This window comes from Balaenoptera physalus, assembly GCF_965194825.1.
Source record: "Balaenoptera physalus genome assembly, chromosome: 18".
Classification (NCBI taxonomy): Eukaryota; Metazoa; Chordata; class Mammalia; order Artiodactyla; family Balaenopteridae; genus Balaenoptera; species Balaenoptera physalus.
Window position 1 is genome coordinate 2,109,173 of NC_138899.1, and position 22,179 is coordinate 2,131,351.

The window sequence follows — 22,179 nt, forward strand, 5'->3', positions numbered from 1 at the left end:
GGGGCTGCAAAGAAGGAAGGGGTCCCAGGTCAACACTTGGCAGGTGGGGAGCGGCAGATTCCGGAGGATGGGGGAGAAGCGGGCACTGAGGGACCTGAGGCCGGTTTGGTCCTGAGGGAGGGCAGGGGCTGCCCTCAGCTGGGAGCCTCTGAGGTCCCCGCACAACCCAAGGGAGGAGTAAGGGGCCCTCGTGATGCACATTATGGGCTGAACTCTGTCCCTAAAAGGATGTGTTCACGTCGCAACCCCCAATACCTGGGAATATGGCCTCACCTGGAAAGAGGGTCTCTGCAGATGTCACGAGTTAAGATGAGCTCACATCCGAGCGGTGTGGGCCCTTCGTCCAATGTGACTGGCGTGGAAGGTGAGTTTCCCCACCTTGTACATATCTTGAGGTCTAAATTCTATTTCCAACAAAGAGAGAAAGCTAAAGGCTTTTTAAAACATATTTTAAACAGCAAAGTACGGAAGGTATATACAAAGAGCTCCAGATTCATCTTGCCACGCTTTGCGTTTTCTCAGCTCATATTTCTATTTTATAACCGATCGTGGCAATAAATCAGCATGTTCTTGTGGACAAGAAATATGATTTCCCATTTTGCAGAGTCAACACTTAGATGAGCAGTAGCTACTGAGGTGGTGACTGGGCTGTTCTCTGGTGTCTATTTATTAAGTAACAATCTAACAAATCTTTCTTGAGCACCTACTATGTGCCAGGGCTGGGCACATCCTGAGGACCAGTGGGATGTGGTCTGTGCCCTCACAGTGCTCGTGTTTTACCCACGTTGTTGTTCATGCTTCCCTTTTTCAGTTCTCATTGTCTTATTTCCTATGTAAACTGAGTGCTTTAAAATCAATGACATTACATCACATTTTATGGAATCCTGGGCAAATTCCTACTTCGCTGGTTTTCAATTTGTTGAAATACAAGAGTTGGCCTCAGGCTCTCTGATTCTGACGGCAGAATGCAGAGCATCTTGGAGCCTTTTCTCCCTAAACATGAATTTCATATTTGATTTATAATGAAGTTGCTTACATATTTGTAGGAGATTGGAAAAGTACGTCTATAATAAGTAAAGAGATAAAATGTGATGGTTTCCATTATATGGAACAAGAAATATCAAATAAACTGCTAACCTGCCATCTTTCAGTTTAAAGTTTCTGTTTACTCTTTGCAAGGCCTTAAGATGAAACAGGAGAATTCAGTCCCAGCCCCGTGCCACCGCAGAGGAGTTCAAAACGACGTGTCATTGTTGTGTAGACTGTGTCCTAAAAATATGGGGTGACATCCCCACATCAAGATAGCGGGAGCAGTAAACAGAGGAGATGGAACCCAAGTGAAGTCACAGCCGCAGAATCTTTCCTTCCCACGTGGTTGACAAAGAGCGGCGAGTGTTCTAAGATGACCTAATTTAACGAGGGTGGTTTGGGGACACGGTGAAGATTCCAAAAAACATGAATGAGAGGGTTAGACGTGAGGGTAGGGCAGCAGCTGTGGCAACTGCAGCTTCTGGAAGGAAGCCCACCTCGCCGTGGACCCGAGCCGCTGAGGCCCCACGCATGCCTCGCTGAGGGTGGCGCCCAGATCAGGCGAGACAAGGCAGGACCGCAGCCAGGACAGACGCTCAGCCCTGCACCGCCAGCCGCAAGCAGAACTCAGGGGCGACAGGTCCCTGTGCCCGCAGTCGTTTCATAAACATCAGAGCCCTGTTGATTCTCTTCTGTCCCACAACTTGTTGAGAGCCCGTGACGTGCCCGGCATTGTGCGGGGGGAGCCCAGCTGGGGGCTCTGCTGGCGGCTGAGAGTGTCTATTCCAGGGACGCAGCCCACTCCTGGGCTGATAACCACAGGACGGGTCTGGGGACCCGGTGCCCACCGTGAGAGGGACCTGAGCTAAAGCTCATCGACCACCTGCCCTCCAGAAGCCCCTACTCTGACTGGCGGCCGCGGTGAGTCTGGGGTCTCCTGGAACCGGCGTCAGTTCAGAGCCAGCGTCCAGGAGTCCCCAGATGTCCGATTCTTCCCCTTTCCCCAGCGCACGGTCACCCCGGTAAAAGGCCGTGTCCTCCTCGGAGAGCTGGGAGAGAGGTGGACTGTACATTATCCTCAGTGGACCAGGGTCCTTCCTTAAAGGGACCCGGCCTCCCCTCCATTCAAGGGGTCTGAGAACCGGCCGAGCCTGGGAACTGACTGAGGGGCCGTGACTCTGTGTTTATAATTCAGGTTAGACGTCTGTTCCCTCGACCTCAAACTTTTCTGCCCGTACAGATCAAGTAAGAATCCAGTGGGCTTCCTCTGTTTCACCTCTAGGGACTCCAGGACCGGCCAGCCGCCGCCCCGGGTCTCTGCGCGCAGACTGTCCCGAGGCTGCTTGGCCTTCCTTCGCCCACGGTCACCACACCCGCCTCACCTGTCGCAGTTCTGCCCCCCTGGCGCCAGCCCCTCGGGACCCAGCCACTCCCACTGCGTTTAGGTTTGCTGTGTGAGGTCTGCCTTCAGGGAAGGGTGGTCCCCGCTCTCCCAGGACGCAGGGCTCCCCCCGCGGATTCGCTTCCCCGCTCGCGGTGAGAGGTGTGGCCTCTGGACCCCCCAGGTGAGCAGGTCTTACCCGGAAACCCACCCTCACACCCAGGCTCCCTCGGCCTCGGGTCCCTTCCTCTAGGGCACGCAGGCGTTCCGCTTCATTTAATACACACCACGTCAGGGCCGCGTTTTAGCCAAACTAACCAACCAAACGCCCTGTCTGACCTCTGAGACTAATGAGACACCCAACCCACCACCTCCGCTTAGTGAGCCACGTCCTTAAGCCCAAGCTGACCCAAGGGTCCGTTCCTTCTGCCACCATCCCATGCCCGCACACATTCCTGCTCTCTGTACAAATCAGGAAAGCTGGCCCTTCTGTGGGAGCACGGGGCACCTCCCCTAGGGTCACGTGGCACCTCGCCCTGCGGGGCCTGCGGGGACCTGAGTCCAGTCACAGGTCTAGAAGCAAAGAGGCCAGTGGGGGTGGGACCCCAGCTTTGTCAGGAGCCTGCCATCCCGTCCCTTTCCAATTCTCAGGATTCCAGGAGGACGGATAGTCTTAACAAGTGTGAGCGAGGCCCCGGCAGACCAGACACGGTAGTTTCTGGAGCCCAGACGGTTCCTGGCCCAGTTCAGATGGAGGTTCCTCGTAGGGAAGAGAGTCCTGAGCCGGATCGTAATGCATGACTGGGCTTAGGGAAACAGGGCACGAGCAGCTGGACGGAGGGAAGAGCCAGAAGAGGCAGAGCCGAGCGTGTGTCTGTGTGTGCACCTGTGTGTGTGTGTGCACGCGTGTGTGCACCTGTGTGTGTAGGAGCAGACAAGTGTCTCTATTGTTGCTGAAGTTTAAATTATGAGGCAAGAAATCCTGAGACTGTACTGGTTCACTAATGGAACTTCCATAAGCAAACAGCATTGTAAATCAAACACACTCGTGTTAACTCATGTTCCCTCACAAAACCCCTGAAGGGTTCTTGTTCTTGCTGTAAATCAGTCAGACCCCTTTTCCAGATGAGGAAATTGAGGCGAAAGGTCAGCTGCCTGACGATTCTGACCTCAGAGTGTCAGCGGAGGACGGCGTCCAGCCGGGGAGCTGAGAAGGGCAGGAAGAGACCTCAGGTAATGCCTGATGAGCAAGTAGATGGGCCGTCCTTCCCGGGCTCAGAGGGAGAGCTTATCCCAGAGAAGTAATTGCTCTGGGCGAAACTGTCAGGGACTGTCAACAGGCTAGTGAAGAGAAATAGATAGGGAATAGTCTTTTTATGGTGACCTTGAACTAAAAGGTCATAGGAAGCACACAAGTGCTCAAGCGCACCCACACACACACACACGCACACGCTCCCAGGCAGGGCTGAGAACCACCGGCTTACACCTCCCACCTGTGGGTGAATGCGTCTGGGGAACTGACCTGAGTCTCCTCCGTGGCTGTCCTGCGGCTTCATTTTTGGAGGCTGGACCTGTGTCCACCTGCAGGATGTGCAAACAGACCAGTGTGCCTAGGCCAGAGCTTGTTTAGATGAAGCAGTGCTTCCGGCTCTTGGCCAAATGAGACACCCAATAACTCCTGGAGAACCGGGGCCTCTCTCCTCCCTCCGTGTGGATGCAGCGGCCCAGGGCCGCCTGCACCAGGACCACTCACCGTCCAGACCGCCAGGACCGGTGGCGACCCTGACTCCTTGATTAGATTCTCACTCTGAACCTAGATAGAAGCAAACCTCTCCAAGGAGAGAGCCTGGAAGAGCCCAACTGACCCTCTTGCTCAGGAGTACAAACCTGTTTCTGGTGGGATTTTCATGGTGTTTCCATGGCACCTCAAATGACCATTGCAGATTTCTCTGAAACACAAATAATTTTACTTTTGTCGAAAGGTCAGACTGGCCTGCTAGAGTGTTTTGTAAAGTGTTATGAAATCAAACGAAGAGTGACAAGCTGTCGCCCCTCCAGACACTTCTTGGGGTTACTGATCCAGGGAGGAAGGACTGGATCTCTCTTACGTGCTGCTAATGATCGTACCGTTTGTTATGCACTGAATCCTGCCGCCAAATCCGTATGCTGAAGCCCTAACCCCCAGCACCTCAGAGCGTGACCTTATTTGGAAGTGGGATGGTGGCAGATGTGACTAGTTAAAATGAGGTCATAGTGGGTCAGGCTGGGCCCTTGTGCAATGTGACTGGTGTCCTTATAAAAAGGAGATATTCCCCGGGAGAACACCACGTGAGGATGAAGGCGGACATCCAGGGGATGCAGCAGGTGATGTTGCCAAGGTTGCCAAAGGTTGCCGGCAAACGACCAGATGCTGGGAGAGGCCTAGGCAGATCCTCCCTCGAGGCCTCACAAGGAACCCCCCCATGCCCACACCCTGATCTCAGACCATGAGACACTAAACGTCTGTTGTTTAAGCCGCCCAGCATGTGGCAGGTACTTTGCTACAGCAGCCCTGGGAAACCAGTATGCTGCTTATTACGGCCATTGCTTCCTGAGTGCTTTTCTATGTTAACCTCGGAGCTGAGCTGCTATGTCGGGCATCACACTGAATCCTCCTGAAGCCCCATGGGGAGGTACCAGTGTTAGCCCTGCTTTCCAGATGAGGGGTAAGAAGCGGTCTCGGGGGCGCTAAGGAGCCTGCCCTAAGTCCCACTGCTAGCGAGTCGCGGACCAAGACGGGAGTCCTGGTCGGCCAGGCTGAGGCTCTGCACGACGCTGCCACAGCTCCAAGCATCGCTGTCGTTGCTGTTTCAGTGCTATTTTACATTTTATTCTGAAGCAGTTTCAAGTTTATAGAAATGTTACAAGAGTTCCTGCTGACCCTTCACCCAAGACCCTCGTCCAGATTTCTTTCTGTTGCCCCACGGCTTTTTATGACAAAGGACCCAATCTAGGATCCAGACTTATAGTTAATTTCCAATATCGTGTTAGTTTCAGGTGCACAGCACAGTGATTCAGATATATATATATATGTTCTTTTACAGATTCTTTTCCATTATAGGTTATTACAAGATATTGAGTAGAGTTCCCTGTGCTACACAGTAGGTCCTTGTTGGTTATCTATCTTATATATAGTCGTGTCACGCCCAGGTTTATGCATCTTTAATCTCTTCAGCCTGGAACCTCCTTCATTGTCTTTGACTCCCATGACCTTGACATTTTGGGAGATTATGGGCGGGTCATTTTGTAGGACATCCCCCACTCCTCATGACCTGACACTAGGTTAGGCTTCTTGGGCAGGTAACTCACAGGAGTGCTGCGTCCCTGTGTTCCTTCAGGTGGCACATGGTGTCTGTCTTGTCCTGTCGCCGCGGCATGAACATTGGTCACTTGGTCAGGAGGGTGTCTGCCAGATTCTTTTCTTCCTCTGTAATCGATAACTATTTTGCGGGGATGTACTTTGAGAGCAGGTAAATATCCCACAACTTCTCGAGCTGACCCACCGGCCCGGTTACGGTGATGGTTGTAAATGATCTTTTCACTCCATTATTCCTGCTACTTTAAGAGTTTCCCCAGAGATATGTTTATTCATTTGTTTATATCATTCAAACTAATTTTTTTAATGTTAAAATATATTGAACAAGTTTGAAAATGGAATGAATTATTAATTGATTATTTTTAAATGTCTAGTTGTTTGACTAGAATCGACCAGTTTCCCTACAAAATTTCATCCGAGAAAGCCTGGCCTAAAATGTCGTTGATTTCATATATTTCTGTCTCTCACTAGCTTCGCTGTCACCCCACCCTTTCTGCTTATTTAGTTCAAATTACTGGTGGTATAGAAATAAAAATATGAGCAAGATAATGTCACACTTGTGAACATTTCAAACCAGAGTTAAGGCGGTAGGAGGGTCTTACCATAATCCCTTTAGGGAATACGATATTTAAAGCTGTCGAATTTACTGAGCGTGATTTCTTTTTCCACTGGATGGCATAATTAATATCTAAAAATAGAAAAATCCATTAGACTAGCATTTAACAAGCAGCAAGCGTATTACTTTGAGATAGTGTATCATGCGTATGCTGTCATGAAAGCATTTACAAAACATCCAGAAATTTTGGATTTTTGTTCAGAACCCATTGCTCCTGTCTGGCTTAGAGTTCACATTCCCTATAACATGTCACTTTGACCAGATGTTCAGCAGCTTTTATAAATTCAATTGTCTTTGGAAGCTTTTCTACAACCATTCGTGGGCAAGGGTAAGATGCATAAAACAAAATAGAGTGGTTAGAACTACACATTTCAGTCAAAAATTATTCCTGGGTAAAGAATGAAGCAGATTTTTGCCAGAAGACAGGGGCACTTCATGAGCCAAAGAGATCTGAACACACCTGAGTCCCAGCCGACGCCAGAAATCTAAACTCCAGGTAGCTGATTGTTTTATATACTCTTGCCTTTCTCTGAAGAGCTCAAGGTTCAAATGTGAATGTCAATCATCAGTTATGTCCACACCAGCTAATAAGCTGTAGCTTTCCCTGCAAGGTGTCTCTGAGGAATTCTGGAAGCAAACAAGCACGGAGATGGGTCAAGCCTGTAGCCGCCCCGTCCAGCTGCAGCATTTCTTCTCGATGGCAGGAAATGAGCCCAGCTTCCTCGGTTGGCAGAGAGCCCTGGACTTTCACCAAGGGTGGATCTGGGGGGCTCGCCTCATTGGGCCGGTCAATGTAGAGCCGGCAGAGCCCCAGGTGAGCTATGGAGGTGGGACCTGAGCAGAGAGCTGCACCTGCACAGTAGGAAGGCGGGTCTCCATCAGCGCCTCTAGACAGGCTGAGGTTGCAGAGTTCTCAGAAGTCACGTTGGCAAGATGCTCACGTATCCAAATGCTGGGCCCTTCCATCCGAAAGGTGTTAACTGGTGTAGACATAGGGCAGGTAGGTTTCCTAACGAACAGATGGGGCCGCCCACCAAGCGGGCTAGGTCAGGCCTGAGGAAAGGTTTTGTTTCAACTACAGAGTGTTTTTAAGCTCTTTTAAATTGGTTGGTCATGTTTAAAAACAGGAAGAGTTCACGGAAGATATGGATTTCTGTTTGTCTTGAAAAAAACGGAGCCATCTGGCAATACTGGGCCGGCACCCGTGTGAAAACTCCCCCGTCACCCAGCGCGGCCCCTAGGAGCTCCCCCCGACTCCCAAGTGCCACTGGCAACCCCTGACCTACACGCCTTTGTCACCTTCTTTTATTTTATTATTTATTTATTTATTTTTTAACATCTTTATTGGCGTATAATTGCTTTACAATGGTGTGTCACCTTCTTTTAAATTGACAACATCAAAACCTACAAGCCCGAGAGAGAAACACCGTAAATAATGATTAGAATAGTAAAAGGAAACGAAGAGCAAATGACAGTCCTGCAAAGAAGTGTATTCCCAGGTGGAAACCAGGCATGCAGCAAGCCTTGCAGGTGGACGGTTCCTTCTGTGAAGCCCTTTACTTACGTGTCCATGTAAGGGAGTTTATTGGGTAAATAAGAAAGAAAAAAGGGAGGTGTTCCCCTTTACAGGGGGCAACGATCTGACACCTCTTGAGGGCCCCTTGTCCTCTTCCACCTGGGTGTTTACACACGAGTAACACCTGCAGACGTGCAGCAGGCCTTCCTAATGGCCGCAGGTCCTTCGTTTGGTCATTCTTTTCAAATAGGGAGAAAGAATCGCTCTATTTTGGCTGCATTTCAAGTTAAAACCCAGAGTAGGAGACGTTCGTCTGGGCTTTATAAAAACACTGGTGGTAGAATGTTACTGAGTTTTAAAATTTGCTAGAAAAGTTTTGGTCAAAAGACTCTTGCATTTTGGGTACCTTAAGTACAACAAATAATCTTAACCTCATTTTATCATTATGGGATGGAACTGCTTACTCGTATATGTTCAGTGAGGTTATATAACTCTCGCATCTGATTCTACACATGTAATGTTTCATGTGTCGAATGTCTATGGGTAAAAGTATAACAAAATTAGGGGCAATTTCGAAAATGGAATGCAAATTAGGTAAAGATGGATAATTCTGCTTGTCTATTTAGTAAAAACAATGCATCTTTTAGAGCAGTGGCTCTGGACCAGGCGTGATTTTGCCCCCCGAGAGACACTGGCCGTGTCTGGAGACATTTTCGTTGTCACGACGGGTGTGAGGGTGCTGCTATCCTCTAGTGGGTAGCGACCAGGGGAGCTGCTCCACACCCCACAGCGCACAGGACGGCCCCGGGACGGAGAATGACCTGGCAGAAAACAGTCGAGAGACCCTGTTTTAGAAAGTTAAGTGGCTGAGAGATAATTATGTCAGAACTTGAAGCAAACAACTCATCTGCATAGCTTAAGCAAAGACAATCATCCTTGTTCAAAATTGTCCAAAATTACAAAGCTCTAAATCACCCAATAATTGTACATCTTCCAGAGAGCTTAAGGAACGAAGGTGGAAGTTTCCTAGAGCCGTGCTATTGTCCAGTTAGGGGAATACAGGACTCAGACCGGACACCTTGTGAAACTGCTTTGGAAAGAATATGCACTGATTAGCGTGCGAACAAAAGAATGTTCTTGAACATTCTCACTATTAGCTCAGTCACCTCCCTAAATAACACTAAATAATCACTCTATTTCCTATTTCCTTTACTATTACACTATCATGGCTTAATTTTTTAATCATAGTTTTGATCTGTTAATAAGTAATAGTGCTTCTCTGTTTATAAGTTTAAGAACACAGAAAAGCCCAAGTATAAAATAAAGACATTCATAAGCCTATCTATTCAAATATTTGAGGTATATACTTTGAATCTTTACCTTCGATGTACAGAATTTTTTAATATAAAAATTATAACATATAAATTAAAACATATAAATATAATATTATAAATTATATAATATAAAAATATAACAATATTTATAATTATAATTATAAAAATTATAAATTTTCTGTTAAAAAATATAACAGAATTATAATGTGCCTTTTATTATTCAATGATATGTAGTAAATATTTTCTCATATCAATAAATACATTCTTGGGATGATTAAAATATTTATTTTGTGAAACTGGTACACAGTGTTCCATCTTCTGGATGTACCATCATTTATTTTAAAAACCTGTAGGATATACAGGTAATTTTCATCTTTTTACTAATTTAAATATGCATATTAAAGTAATAATAGGTAAATCTATGTAGACATCCATGATAACTCCTTAGGATGAATTCCTGGAAGTGGAAATTATGGATCCAAGACTATTACAGTATTGCCAAATTGCTTTCCAAAGAGTACACTGGTATATATTCTCACTGGTGTGTAAATCCCACCCTTGCAAACAACGTGTGTTGGTAATTACCTGATATTTGCTAACTTGATTGAGAGAGACATAATATTTTAATTTCATTAATTTGATTATTTGTGAGAACAAACTTTTTTCCATAGGCTTATTGGATATTAATTTTCTGTATTTTTTTGTGTATTGTCTATTCATGTCCTTTGCTCTTTTTTTTACTGGTACATTTGTCTTTTTTATTGATCTTTAGGTATTAATTATATTGTCCTTGTAATTTTCCTTCCAATCTTTTGTTTGGTTTTAAATATAATTTATGCAATAAATTCTTTCTTAAATCTAAGTCTGTCTTGTCCCTCATGGAGTCTACCTTCACGTGTGAATAGCACAACTTAGCATCTTTAATAATTTCTCTCGTAATGCTTTCATATTCCCTCAATCAGTTCCTCAGGACTTGATTATACAGCTTTTTTAAAGTCACGAGTTACGTTTGGATAACAGGTATTTTCTGCACCCCTCCTACTCTGTTCTGGGAGCTGCAGGAGAGAGGATGGTCCAGGGTCCTGTTCTCGAGGTGGAGGGGGAGAGACAGAGCAGTAAACAGATAAACACAAGCTCATTCATGGCAAGAAGTAAGACAGGACACAGACGCGCACAAGTGGCCTCATGATCAAACGTAAACATGAACAGTTTCAGTCACAGGGAAAATGCCACAACGCTCACAGTTTTAAGTTTGTTTAAAATTCGTGACACTCCCCCACCGCCCCCCCCTTTCCAGGACGCTGGCACCTCCCTTTATCCATCGGCTCCTCTCCCTCCCCCGGCACCTCTCACGGCAAAGTGTCCCCGGCCCCCTGGGCCAGCAGGGGGGCCTCTCGCTTCCTACCAGCCCAGGACAAGGGGCAGATCTGATGGGAACCAGAAAACGCTTCCCTGAAAAAGTTGTTCTGCCTGAGTTTTTCTTCTTTCTTTTCCTACCAAAATAAATCGCCCCCAAGATGCCAATGACATCGTTTTGGAGCTAGATTCTTACAGAGGAAAAAACCTTAAATCAACCCTAAGTGTGGATTTCTAAACTTTCAAGTATTTTGGAATCAGAAATCATAACTTTAATAAAAATTGTGACTCAGTATTATGACTCACGATTGACAGGGAAAACAGTTTCATGGAACAGATTGTTGGAAGTAATTCTTTTTTTTGAATTTTTTTATTGAAGTCAGTTGATTTACAGTGTTGTGTTAATTTCTGCTGTACAGCAAAGTGACTCAGTCATACATACAAATGCATTCTTTTCTATATTCTATTCTATGACGGTTTATCCCAAGATATTGAATATAGTTCCCTGTGCTCTACAGTAGGACTTTGTTGTTTATCCATTCTGTATGTAATAGCTTGCATCTACCAAACCCCAAACTCCCACTCCATCCCTCCCATACTCCCCCTCTCTCTTGGCAACCACAAGTCTGTTCTCTGTGTCTGTGAGTCTGTTTCTTTTTCGTAGATGGGTCATTTGTGCCATATTTTAGATTCCATGTGTAAGTGATACGGTATTTTTTTCTTTTTTAATTTTTTTTATTGGGGTATAGTTGTTTTACAATGTTGTGTTAGTTTCTGCTGTACAGCAAAGTGGAGTTCCCTGTGCTATACAGCAGGTTCTTATTAATTATCTATTTTATATATATTAGTGTATATATGTCAATCCCAATCTCCCAATTCATCCCACCCACCCCCTGCTTTCCCCCTTGGTGTCCATACGTTTGTTCTCTACATCTGTGTCTCTATTTCTGCCTTACAAACCGGTTCATCTGTACCAGTTTTCTAGATTCCACATATATGCGTTAATATGCGATATTTGTTTCTCTCTTTCTGACTTACTTCACTCTGCATGACAGTCTCTAGATCCATCCACGTCTCAACAAATGACCCAATTTCGATCCTTTCTATGGCTGAGTAATATTCCATTGTAGACATGTGCCACATCTTCTTTACCCATCCGTCTGTCGATGGGATTTAGGTTGCTTGTTGGAAGTAATTCTGAGGGCGTGGCAGGCCCCGTGGATCCGTGAATGAGGACCTCACATGGCGCGGCGGGGAGGGGCACACCTCACTGCCCCCTTCCTGTCCCCGGAGGAGGGGGCCTCAGGCTGCAGTGACCAGCCCGGGGCCCTCCGCAGAGTCCCCTGTGGGACACATCGCAAGACAAGGTTTCCAGGAGGGGCAGGCGTGGGCACTAGACCCAAAAGCCCACCGAGGGTCACATGACCTGTGTGTGTCCACGTGGCTGGAGGTGTTTAGCCTGACGACCAAGGCTGCGGGTCCTGCAGGGAACACAGTTCCTCTCTCTCTCTGTCTCTCTCTGTCTCTCTCTGTCTCTGTGTCTCTCTCTCCTGTCCTTATTTCTGTCTCGGCTTGTATATTAGTTTCCCAAGGCCACCATAATAAGGAACCACACACTAGGTGGCTAACAGAAGAGGTTTATTCTCTGACAGGTGTGGAGCACAGGAGTCTGAGATCCAGGTATCTGCGGGGCTGCGCTCCATCCGGAGGCTCCGGGGAGGGCCTTCCTGCCTCTTCCAGCTCCCGGGGCCCCAGGCGTCCCTGGGCTGTGGCCGCGTCCCTCCATCTTTGCCTCCATCTTCACACGGCCGTCTCCCCTCTGTGTCTGTGTGTCCTCCTCTTCTTATAGGGACACGTCATTGGATTTAGGGCCACCCTACTCCACAGAGATTTCATCTCTTGATCTTTTGCAGAACTTATTTCCAAATAAGGGCAGATCCAGAGGACCTGGGTGGACATGAAATGGGTCGACACTATTCAACCCACTACAGCTTGTGACATAGGAAGTTCTGCCTTCTTGAGGTGTATGGGGGAAAAACCCTCTGCTTTCTCTCCCTTCTTGGTCATTCTTTCTTGAGAGAGGAAGAGTAACATTGGAAAAAAAAGAAATCCCAGACCACGGACGCTCTAGAGGCTCTTGGTCTGAGGGATCTGCCGTCTCAGACACGTGCCTGCCCCTCCCTCATCAGGACACCCACAGGCTGACCCTGCCGTTGTCCCGCCTGTGACTCAGCCAGGGTGAGGGTGCGGGGTGGTGTAGGAAGCCCAGATTGGGGCCATGTCCAAGCCCTGGCCTCGAGTCCAGCTTGGCCAGTAACACAGTCTGTCCGACTCCTGCGCACACTCCTCAGATTTGGGACCCAGAAGGGGAAGGGTGTGACAGCAAAGAGAGAATTCCAGAAGCCTAACAGGCCTGCCCTTGCCCTTGGACCATCTCCCCTGGGATCAGGGCCCTAAGGATGGGACCAGTTTCCAGGGCCAGGGATTACCATCCTAACGGGAGGCCTGGGGGGGTGGCATGGGGGCCCAACCAGGGGTGGAAGGAACAGCATGTGAGGAAACCAAGCCAGAAGCCCCTCCCGTCACTGCTGTCCTGGCGGTTCTCACCCAAGTCCCACTGGGGGTGTGGGAGAAGGGCGGGTTGAGTCGGGGTCAGGTGGGCCCAGCTGAGGAGCAGCTTTGGGTGGAGGCTGGGGGAAAGGGCAGCTATCCTTGAGCCCCGACAATCTCCAGGCCAAGGCCTGTGAGGTGCGGCCAGTCCCGAGTCGGGACTGCTGGGGGGTCGTTCTCCCTGGCGAAGCAGGTGCTCGCCCACTGGCTTGGATGAACAGTGAGAGCGGCATGACATCAAGGCCCTTGGGCAATCGGGTGCTTTCCGCCTTCTGACCATGGCGGGGGCGTCTGAGCGTGCAGGACTCGGCAAGGGAAGCCAAAGTTTAAAATAAAAACACCATGTGACAGGACATTCCAGCTGCTGGGAGCAAGACTCTGGTTTTGAGGTCACTGGTTCAGCTCAGGACCGGGGACAGCTGGGCCCGTGATGCCAAGGACCCTAGTTAGGACATGAGTGAGCTGGGATTTCTGCCCCTTCCTGGGGGACAGCTGCGTCCATCCCAGCAACCTGGTCACCCAGGAAGGCCAGAGCCGGAGCCGGCCTCTGGGAGCAAGCGCTGCCTCCTTTCCAACGGGGCCAGCGCCTGGCGTTATCCAGCATGAGTGGCACAGCTGTGGGGTCTGTCATTCAGCAAGCGGCCTCTCGTCAGAGGACAGCTGTGAATGGAGGGGAAGGGCTATGGTGAGAGGGGATGATTTCACAGCAGGCCCTACTGGAAATGTCACCTGCATTCTGAGCACAGGATGACCATCTGGGGAGGAGGCCCGCAGCAGTCTGTGCTCATTCTGGGATTAAAGCTTTGATGCGCAGAACTTGAAAAACTGAATAATCAAGAGAAGACTACAGATGTAAAGTTAAACTCTCTTTAAAAATTACACCTACCATCAAAGGTGATTGATGTAAATTCATTTGGTCTAATCAGTGATTCATTCTAGAGTTCTAATTTCTGTTAGTTTTCAGAAGCCGAAATCAGTTGCTTTATTAAGAGCAGGACTTTGTCTTGGGGCCATAGTTGTCATTAGTGTAAAGGGGTTGGGGGCAAGATGCAAAGGATTTCAAAGCAGCATGTGCCTAACGGTCTCAGTTTTTACATCAGCATCATTTGAGGGCGCTTTAGAAATGCTTTTGAGGCTAGAGTAGAGCTCTGAAAGTGGTCCGGACAGGGGGTAGATCAGCTCATTTTTCTACCCCACACAGAGAAAAGAAGAGGTTAACAACCACGCTTAGCAAGAGTGTCTGTCCCAAACGCCACTGGCCCATAAGCGTCCTCTGGGCGGCCTGGGCTCTGTAGAGAGGGCACGGTGCCCACAGAAATCTTGGTCACCCCTGTGGCCTGGGAGCCAGGCAAGGAGGAAGCCCCGGAGGTGGCATCTGATCAGCTGGGTACCTGGCTTCCCCCGCACACTGGCCAGAGGACGCTCTCTGCCCCCAGTCACGCCCTTGCAATCTGACTTCACAAAGGGGGTGCCCGTGGAGCCCCAGGCCAAGGACACACGGAGGCCCTAGCAGGAGGGGCGGGGGGCAAGCATCTACCGTGACAGCGCGCGGGACGCAGAGCCACCGTCCCAGCAGCTGAAGGCAGCCACACAGAGACGCTGGGAGACAAAGGCACGAAGTCCGCATCTAGGCGTGTGACCCCAATGCCACCAGAAGACTCTAGCCCGAATTTCATCTACAAAAATACAGCCTGCAGAGCTGGTCTGTGGGGCACAGAACAGGAAAGCAACTTCTAGGTCAGGGAGGCGGGAGCCAGTAAGCATTTTGTCAAAGAAAAGGAAGAGCCAGACCCATGATGAGAAGCAGCTGAACAAACAGAGACAGCGGAGGGACGGACGGTGTGCACTGAACCAACGCAAAGAGGCAAATGGCAGGAATCAGGAGCATTAACACGCTACACATCTGAAAGTAGACCACACCCCAGGCTTTCCCACCCCCAGGCCGCTGTATTCAGAGAAACTCTTTCTTCTGCACGTGGTTACATACTGAATAATGTAGCAACGGGCACAATACTGGTATCTGTTTCAGAACGTGGTATTTTCTTTATTCTTCGTGCCACCAGAGCCAGATTCTAAAGATAGCAGCCTGTACGTTTTTGTAGCTTTTCCTATGTTGTTGTTAAATTGAGGTCGGCCCTCCCTGGAGCCCTTGAGAACCTCAAAGAGATGACCCAGGCTGGGGGCTGCCCTCCCCGCTCCGGCGGCAGAGGGAAAAGGGCCGGCGAGCGGAGCCCCGAGAAGTCCTAACTGCAGAAACACAACAATATTTTATTTACCACCCCACAACTTTTTTACCCATTTTCAGTAAAATCTGAAAAAGTCACTGAACTATAATTGATGACTTCATTTTGTTTTATCTTGTTTTTATTTCATTATCTCCAGGCAAATAAGGAAATCTGGCTCACACTAGACTTTCCCCCAAGGTCCTCACTCCATCTTTGCTTCTTGTTCTGACACCTCACAACTACCCTCACTATGCAGACAGTTCTGAAATCTATCTTCCTTCCTGAGCTCAGTCACCTCGACTAACCAAAGAAAATCTCAGCACATTTTCCATCACAAAGTACCCTTTATTATTTCTCTTTCCAGTTCCTGCCCTTCTTTAATAGGCTACTGTGTTTTGGAATATTTATCTACCAAATAAAATTAATTCATTAAGTGATCATTTGTTTTCTTATTTAATAAAAACATATATAACTGAGAAGCACAACTTTGATACAAGTTAGCTCAAATTAAAAAAAAAAAAGGGAATGAACCTTTTAGTTACACTTCAATTGCATTGATGTCCAATCACTGTACAATTTCTCGTTGACATTTTGAAATATGAAAAATATCTGGAGGACCCTTATTACTGACTTAAAGAACCTCTAGTGGGGCGAGGGCCCCAGATAGGTAAACACTGTTCTAGATTTCTAATTCCCTATTAAGTTAGCCAACTACTAAACATACATTGAAATGTCTTGCGGTTTATTAACTCACTTCACAAGGATAATCTAGTGTTTTCCGCTCTCTGGGAAGCACAGATGTCTGGAATGTTTTGCAAATGCTCTTTTGCATATGGTTCAGCTGCAGGTTGTCATTTCCAAGAATAGCCACACTATCTCCCATTCCACGGGCTTTTTTTTTCCCAAAAAATGCGACCTCAACACTTCTTCTGTCAAGTCAGTAGTTTCCTCCCCTTGAATCTGGGCAGACTTTGTAACAGTCTTGACCAACAGAGTGTGTCTGGATTGATGTGAGGTGACCTCTGAGGCTAGATGATGCTGTAAAAACACCCTGCATTTTGACCTGGCTCTTTTGAGGCGCTCGCTCTGGGAACCCAGCCACCATGGTGTGAGGAAGCCCAGACTGGACCCTCGTGCTTTAAATCCTCACCAAAGTTCCTTGGCATCCAGCCTGTGTCTCACGGTGATTTGAGCCGTGAACTTCTTTGTACATGGATGTAGCTGTAGTAACTATTCCTCCAGTAACAAGAGAATAGCTACTTTCTATCTCCCCCAGAGTCATTTAATAGCTTCAGACCATCTTCAGCTACATTTCTGCAAGCTTTAGCCAGCAGGAGACACATGAAAGGAAAAGAATTTGGCCTGGTCTGATCTCTATTGCTTGATAACAGGAGAAAGAATCAGTAATTTTTAAAATTATCTTTCTAATCAAATGTTAATTATATAAGTGATACAAGAGCATTTTAAACAATTCCAAAAAAGTAAAACATAATAGATCAACATCCGTACCTTTCCTATTTCCTGGTCCTGAAAGTAACTCTCTTATCAATTTGATATGGGGTTTTTTTTCAGATCTTTTATTCATTTACATGCATGCGTCCTCAGAGAAAATACATAGTATGGTTAAACTATGTAGTGTTGTTTTGTGTGGGGTTTTTTAAACACATAAACTTAATGGTATGATAGAAAAGGTTCTGCAATGTCCCTTTGTATTTTATTTTTTAACAGCACACTCTAATCCCTACACCCCCTGAGACCTTTACTACTTTTAGTAGCACTTTCTCCTGTTTAAAGCGTTAGGGTTTTAAATGTCTTCATATTTTATGTGATGGAGTTTGCCTTTCTGTTTCTTATTCTCCTTTCAACTTTGAGACCATTTCTGGATAACTGAAAGGAAATACCTAACTTTATTACATTTTCCCCACACCAGACATCTTTTGTATATACAAAATAGTCTGTATATTTTGAGTGTGTTAGGGTTACAGCCCTCATCTAGTATAGTTTTTGCTATAACGTGAAGAATATTTTTATCGCATCTTATAGTTGGTTATTACTAAGATACAGAAAAGCTATTTATTTGATTGTATTACTGTTGTAAACTTGAAGTTTAAGGGTTAATGCTCAATGGGGCTTGAGGACTAGATAGTGGTAATTTTAAGGAATGCATTATTGCACAACATATAACGCATCAACGCTACTTTCCTGATTTTGATAGGTATTTTATAGTTGTGTAGGCATTGTTTGCAAAAAATACATAATGAAACGCTTCGGGGGTGATGGAGTATCGTGACCTCAAGTCACTCTCAAACGGTGCAGGAAAAGTGCTCGCTGAACTGCTCCTGGCAATCTTTACGTAGGTTTAAGATTTTTTTAATTTTAAAGAATAATTGGAGATGCCTGCTGCTAAGAGAGTGAAAACTCAAACAGAGGCTAGGAACGAAAGTGTTTAGCCAAGAGGTTCTGAATGTAACTGCAATGTTGGCCAATTCGGAAAAGTGGCACTGACGGCGGCAAGGAGTGGCTCACTGACTTCCCTCCATCTACACAAAACCCCCTACACGGCACCGCCGTCCACACAAGGCTGTCGGCCTCAGGCAGCTGCGCGCTCCTCCTCGTCACGTCACGGCCTCCCATCTCCTTTCGTGGCTGCTTTTTCCTTTGACGTTTTGGAGGTTTTAGTCCTGGCTCAGCTGCCGCCAGGTAAGATTATCGTGTCTCGGTCTCAGCTAAACTTTTTAAAAAACCGTTTACAAATGTTCTTCCAGGGCAGGGGCTGGACGAGTCGCTTTTGGAGCCCCTTCCAATTCTGTGATTCTGGACCTAAAAACCAGGCAATGAGAGAGAGCGCCCTGGGGACATCATTCTGGTCAGCTGCCCGCCCTGCCCCCTCCACCTGCTCTGAGCCAGGAGCTGGGGAGAGAGCCCCACGCTTCAACCAACTCAGCTTTCCGGGCAGTGGGTTTAAAGGAAACCTTTAAATAGCAGCAGCTGTTGCTTTCTCGGGGAAGTTTCTGGGAACATGTCTGCTTAGTTCAGGTCACATTTTGAGATTCTCTTTAGGACGACTCTACTAAGAAATATCAAGTGTTAGTCTCCTAAAGCAGTTTAGTCGCACATTCAGAAGTTTATGTCATTCACACACGCTGAGAAACTGAATAGACAGATGGATAATGAATGACCAGAACATACACAAAAATAGAACCTTGGCCCGTAACCTGCAGCAGCGGCCCAGGACACCAGCCCCTTGTCTACAGACAAGCAGCCAGGAAGCCAGCCTGCTGTGCAGCAGACACGCAGGAGCCGGACAGCGACGTCCTGTGACAACAGGAAGCTAAACTCTGGGACAATCAGCCCCCAGTGGCCAGGACTTGATCAATAAGTGACAGCTTCCCTAACCTTTGTTCCTGCTGGAAACGTAGGACCAACTAGAGGCTACTGAAGCTGCTCTTCTAACCCAGCATCTCTCCCACCTCAAATTAGCTCCCCGAGCTCTCCGGGTGCCCGCCAAGGGCTTGGGGATGACCATTTGTGTGACAATCCCCTAGAGCTTCTTCCAGGGTATTGGGGAAGGAGCGGCTGTGAGGCCCACCCCAGCTTCCTAAGGCACCTGTCCTAAAAGGCCCGGGGAGAGCTGAGGAAAGCGAGGCGAGGTGTAGGAGTTACCCTGGAAGGACACCCTGTGCCAGGCACTGACACCTGTCACCTCGCTTAAATCTCCCAAAGGCTCTACAAGACGGCACTTGTCCTCACTTTACAGGCAGGAAACTGAGGCAAAGGGAGTTGTCATCCCAGTCGGTGGGGAGAAGAGGCGGGAGAAGGGGAGAAGCTGCAGCGCCCGCGGTTCCGCCACCCTCGGGCGCGTCCCCCCATCACACCTTTGCGGCCTGAGCTCCCACCTGTGCCACTCACCCACCACCAGGGCTCAGCCAGAAACCGGAACCCCCATCAGAAGGGACAGTTGTATCTGCTGGACATCAGAGGCCGACGCCCAGGGCCCTCCACTCACATGGCCAGGAAGCCAAAGGAGAGAACAAGGCGAGAGGCAGAGCCCGAGGCCTGCGGACTCCACAGCGAACTGTGCACCTGTGCTCACAGGTGAGCGGGTGAGAGGGCGAGGGATGGAGTTCACCTCCTCCTTCCTCCCAAACGCTCTTGCCATGACGCCAGCCTCAAGAGAGCCCACCCTCAGAGGCCCGAGTGAAGGCCCGCAGCAGAACACGAGCCAGGGGGCTGGCACCACCTGCCCCCCTGCAGACAACTGGCAGTCACAGGGATTAGGCCAGGATTAAAGCGCAATATTGTTTTTCTCCCAAATGTTACTAGATGTTTGGAATTACTAATAGGTGTGAAACAAGTTACATAGAAAGCATATAGAACTAGGAATTCTAAGTTTAATTTTAAAAAACTGGTGGGTAAAAAAAACATATCTTTTAATATTTATTCATTCTTCTCCCTTCAAAGTACAGGTTGAAAAACAAAACTATGGGGCTTCCCTGGTGGCGCAGTGGTTGAGAGTTTGCCTGCTAATGCAGGGGACACGGGTTCGAGCCCTGGTCCGGGAAGATCCCACATGCCGCGGAGCAACTGGGCCCATGAGCCACAGCTACTGAGCCTGCGCGTCTGGAGCCTGTGCTCCACAACAAGAGAGGCCACGATAGTAAGAGGCCCGCGCACCGCGATGAGGAGTGGCCCCCGCTTGCCACAACTGGAGAAAGCCCTCCCACAGAAACGAAGACCCAACACAGCCAAAAATAAATAAATAAATAAAATTAAAAAAAAAAAAAAAAAAAGAAACATGACTGTAATTTAAAAAAAAAAAAAAAAAAGAAAGAAAAACAAAACTATGGTAATAGGGCTTTTTAAAGCCTAGGAGTAGAGTTTTTAAGAAGCGATTTTAATTCAAATGTTATATAATCATCTACTTAATGGCTCTTTTTAAAATTTCTATCCTTTTTCTTATTCCAGTTAATACAGTTATGAATTTTTCTATTAAAAAATAAAAACTCAATTCATCACAGGCAAGAAAGAAAGACAATATTACTTCTCATGAATCTATTTCAAAGACTGACTTGTCATCCTAGCTAATTACCCACAGGGTTCATTCATTTATTCACTCCTTCCCATCTTCCTTAAACCAAAAGTGCGCAGGCGTTCTGCTGGGCGTTGCCTTGAGTTTTCATTTTAGTCACACAGGCAGACAGCTAACTAGGACGCAAATTTTTTAAGCGATTGGAATCACGACAGTGGTAAGTGTGGCATCGCGGGGCCAGAACTGGTGGGTGAGTCTCGGACGCTGCGCAGGGCCTCCCTCCTTTGGGAAGAGGAGCCTTTTGTGATAAAGCACACTTGGAGTAACTTTAAACGTAAATCACGGTCCCAGCAAGCTTTTCTGTAGACACAGACAAGATTATTCTAAAAGGTATGTGGAAAAGACAAGGAACTAAATAAGTGACTAAACAACTCAGCCTATTCAACTTCTAGGTAGGGATAGGGTACATCAGGACAGTCCTCTGGCAGGGGACGGACGTGTGTAGCAGAGCAAGCACAGCGGAGAGTCGAGGAATACTCCCACGTGAATATCCCCCGAAACATCGGTAGGCAAGCAGACAGCCAGAGGCAAAAAGCCAAACCCAAAACCAACAACAAAAACTAAGCCTAAGTCCCAAACCTTGACCAAAAATTCACTCAAAATATAAAACAGAAAACTACAAAACTTTCAGGGAAAAGAGCACATAGAAAATATTTGGGATCAAAAGATAGGCAAAGAGTTCTTAGACTTGACATCAAATGCACAATCTACAGAACGAAAAACTGACAAATTGGACTTCATCAAAATTAAACATTTTTGTTTTACGAAAAACCCTGTTCAAAGGATAGAGATAAGCTACAGAGTGGAAGAAGAAAATATTTGCAAAGCACATATATAGCAAAGGCTTAAGTAGAACATATAAAGGACCCTCAAAACTCAACAGTAAAAAAGCAATCCAATTAAAAAATGAGCAAAAGATGGCAAATAAGCACATGGAAAGATGTTCAAAAAATCGTTAGTCACTGTAGAAGATGCAAATTAAAACCACATGAGAGGGGCTTCCCTGGTGGCGCAGTGGTTGAGAATCTGCCTGCCAATGCAGGGCACAAGGGTTCGAGCCCGGTCCCGGAAGATCCCACATGCCGTGGAGCGGCTGGGCCCGTGAGCCACAATTACTGAGCCTGCGCGTCTGGAGCCTGTGCTCCGCAACAGGAGAGGCCGCGATAGTGAGAGGCCCGCGCACTGCGATTAAGAGTGGCCCCCGGGCTTCCCTGGTGGCGCAGTGGTTGAGAATCTGCCTGCCAATGCAGGGGACATGGGTTCGAGCCCTGGTCTGGGAAGATCCCACATGCCATGGAGCAACTGGGCCCGTGAGCCACAACTACTGAGCCTGCGCGTCTGGAGCCTGTGCTCCGCAACAAGAGAGGCCGCGATGGTGAGAGGCCCGCGCACCGCGATGAAGGGTGGTCCCCACTTGCCGCAACTAGAGAAAGCCCTCGCACAGAAACGAAGACTCAACACAGTCATAAATAAATAAAAGAACGTGAATTTCTTAAAAAAAAAAAAAAAAAAAGAGTGGCCCCCACTTGCCACAGCTGGAGAAAGCCCTCGCACAGAAACGAAGACCCAACACAGTCATAAGTAAATAAATAAATAAAAATTAAAAAAAAAAAACCACATGAGATATTACAACACACCTGTTAGAATAGCTAAGATAAAAAATAGTGA

General features: G+C 47.4%; 1 long non-coding RNA gene across 1 annotated transcript; it reads right to left on the reverse strand.

Annotated features, from left to right (window-relative positions):
• Positions 1–433: 433 nt before the first annotated feature.
• Positions 434–20,210, reverse strand: LOC309647688. The gene is made up of 2 exons (XR_014256253.1): positions 19,429–20,210; positions 434–12,534 (listed from the first exon to the last, which is right to left on the reverse strand). It is a non-coding gene; the product is annotated as an uncharacterized lncRNA (long non-coding RNA).
• Positions 20,211–22,179: the final 1,969 nt, after the last annotated feature.